The sequence below is a fragment of the Neovison vison genome, chromosome 12, assembly GCF_020171115.1.
Source record: "Neovison vison isolate M4711 chromosome 12, ASM_NN_V1, whole genome shotgun sequence".
NCBI lineage: Eukaryota > Metazoa > Chordata > Mammalia > Carnivora > Mustelidae > Neogale > Neogale vison.
The window spans coordinates 79,675,797-79,679,156 of record NC_058102.1 but is presented as its reverse complement, the minus strand read 5'-3'; the positions used below and the strand labels follow the sequence as shown (position 1 = coordinate 79,679,156).

Sequence of the window (3,360 nt, the reverse complement as noted above, 5' to 3'; positions counted from 1 at the left end):
GCCAGATGGAAATATGCATCTAACAAAGGGATGAAGAGCACTGTCAACGATAGTTACGTGGGCAAATAAATAAGATCTGTCATAACTCCAAACCAAATGCCAATTAATGGAACGGATATTTACACCACATTATAATCAATAACTACACAGTACAGCTTTTTATACAATAAGACCGTTGTCTTTTCTGAAAAGTACTAAAAATTTGGTTTAGATTTCCTCTTTAAAACCAAAGAAATTATGTCCATATTCACATTCGTGTCTTTGTTTTTGAAATTTTTAAAATGTTAATTTCTATCAATATTGCTATCATTAGATATTATATGTATCTGTCTAATAAATCCACTTAAAATAAAACTATTTTTATTATAAAAGAAGCCTTTCTCATTCTGCCATCTTGGATCCTGTGGAGGCTGCTAAGAACAGAGCTCCTAAAAGAAAAACTATGTCTGAAAGGCTGTGGTCCAAGGCCATTTTTGCTGGCTATGAGTGAAGTCTCTGTGTCTATGAGAGGGAACACATGGCTCTTCTTAAAACTGAAGGTATTTATGCGCGAGATGAGATTGAATTCTGTCTAGGCAAGAGATATGCTTATGTGTACAAAGCAAAGAACAACACAGTGACTCCTGGTGGCAAACCAAACAAAACTAGAGTAATCTGGGGAAAAGTAAGTCGCGCTCATGGAAACAGCAACGTGGCTCATGTCAAATTCCAAAGTGACCTTCCTGCTAAAGACATTGGCCAGAGAATCAGTGTGGTGCTGTATCCCTCAAGGATTTAAATTACTGAAGAGTAATTAAATAAGGGTGTAGACTTGTTCTCTCATTTAAAAAAATACAACTATTTCTATTATAAAAGAAAAATTGTACTTGGTAAATAAAAACGGAGTACAGAATGGTATCAAATTAACGAGTCTCTATCCCATTAGCACACAAAACCTCCCTCCTTGAGATAATAACCCAGTGATTTCTAGAGTTAGTTCTTCTGAGAGTTTCATTATTACGTGACATTAAATGCTTTTATCTCTATTTCTTGACTTATAAAACCACATCTGTTTTCTCTCTTTTATGACAAATAATGCACTTACACTAGGACCCACCTCCCATACTCATTCTCAATCACTATTTCTGTTTCTTATATTACCATGAACTTTTATTCATCATTGGAGGTAACTGTGAATAATTAATTTGAACTAATTCTTATAATCCTTTATATAAGAACATATTTCAACTCAGCCTAAGCTAATACACAGTCTTATTACAGTTATTTATAAGATCTGTTTTAAAAATAGGTAAGATTTATTTGGAAATGTCTTCACACTTTATGAGATAACTGTACATCAAGATATAGTGCCCGGCATGAAACCAACACTAATTCCCAATCTTTTGCCTTGGAAAACTTCTATTGTTCTATAAAGCTTGAGCTCACAAAGAAGTTAGGGCTAGTATGAAGGAAGGGAGGGATAAGTAGAGGATTACCTACAGTGAAATACCCTAGCAAGTGTGGAAAGAATGAAAAGACAGGGGGCGTAGATTAGTCTGGCACCATTCTTCAGTGAAATCTTGACAAAAAGACCTTGAGAGAAAAGGATGTATTGGTAGCACTCACCTTGAACATCCCAAGATATCCCACCTCCATCAGCCAGGACTATCAAACTTCCTATCGAGTGATGGTTTCTCCTTTTGGGTTGTCTTGGGGAAATACATCTCTCAGTTTTACTGGCATAAGACTCCCTATTTTGACAGGTCTTCAACTTCTACATTGAGCAGCATATTCACTAGATGACCCAGGCCCTTTAAGAGAATCCAGATTTTAAAAAATAATTAATACTGGGATGCCTGGTGGCTCAGTCCATTAAGCATCTGCCTTTGGCTCAGGTCATGATCTCAGGATCCTGGGATTAGGCAGGCCCCACACTGGGCTTTCTGCTCAGCAGGGAGTCTTCTTCTCTCTCTCCCTCTGTATACTCATTCTCTCACTCTCTCTCTTAAAGAAATAAATGAAGTCTTTAAAAAATTATAATAATAAATACAAAATTATCAAATACTTCTCTGCCATATTTTTATAGGTTTCAGAGAGATTATGTTCTGTATTAGAATAATAGTAATAGTTTGTGTTTGCGTAGAGCTTTCCAGTTTGCTAAGTGCTTTCCTGCATATGATCTAATTAGATATTAGATATACATGTATACCTATATATATATTATTTCTTTAAAGACATTAGTCCTCAAAGCTGTGAGGGCTATGGAGCCAAAATCCCAAAAAGAAGGGAAACTTAGAGGGGCTCCTGAGTGGCTCAGTCATTAAGCATCTGCCTTCGGCTCAGGTCATGATCCCAGGTCTTGAGATTGAGCCCCACATCAGACTCTCTGCTTGATGGGAAACCTACTTCTCCCTCTCCCATTCCCCCTACTTCTGTTCCCTCTCTCACTGTGTCTCTCTCTGTCAAATAAATAAAGTCTTAAAAAAGAAAAAGAAGAAGAAGAAGAAGAAGAAGAAGAAGAAGAAGAAGAAGAAAGAAGAAGAAGAAGAAGAAGAAGAAGAAGAAGAAGAAGAAGAAGAAGGGAAATTTAGAGGGGTAATGTCAACACTTGGTACTGCTTTTGCCCTTGAATCAGTTTTGGATTCCCAAGTGACTATTAAGATATCAAGATGGTGAGTAAAAAAATGGCAACGTAAGAAGCTAAAAAGCTGATTAAAACTTTTTACAGTTTTATAAGAGGGACAAAAGTTGGAGTTCAAAAGGAAAAATCCATATTAAACTACCCAGATTTTTTTTCAGAACACAAAAGGCCTTCACTTTAGGAATAGAGAAAAACCTAAATTAAATCAGTGCTCACAAAGACTGAATTCCAGATTTGAATTAACCACTGATTGGGTTAAGGTGATTGACCCATACCCTAGCTGCTTGACAGATGCAAAACCACATTCATTCTCTAGGGATACGGAAAGCACATCAAAAGGCTCAATTTATCTCCACAATTGTTCATGTCTGAGGTCCTGTGGTCGATCAAACATGACTAGGCATATCAGAAAGTAAGATTATGTGGCCAAAAACCAAGATAAATAAAGCAGAAACAGACCCACAGAAGAAAAACAGATATTAAGTTATTAGACGTGTGCTTTAAAAAATCTCATTTATATGTTGAAGAAATTAAATGGAGATAGATAATTTTATCTAAAAAGAGAAACAAATGAGAATTCTAAAACTGAGAAATGCATTTGCTAAAATTAAAATGTTAATAGATGGTTTAACAGCAGAAACAGACACGAAGAGATGATTAATGAAACTAAAGGTCAAACGAAAACATTCAGACTAAAGCATAGGAAACAAAAGGATAAAAAATATTGGGTGCGGGTAGTA

General features: G+C 35.8%; 1 pseudogene; it reads left to right on the top strand.

The window, feature by feature from the left end:
• The first annotated feature begins 442 nt into the window (after window positions 1-442).
• LOC122891978 lies at window positions 443-778 on the top strand (annotated as a pseudogene).
• The last annotated feature ends 2,582 nt before the right edge of the window (window positions 779-3,360 follow it).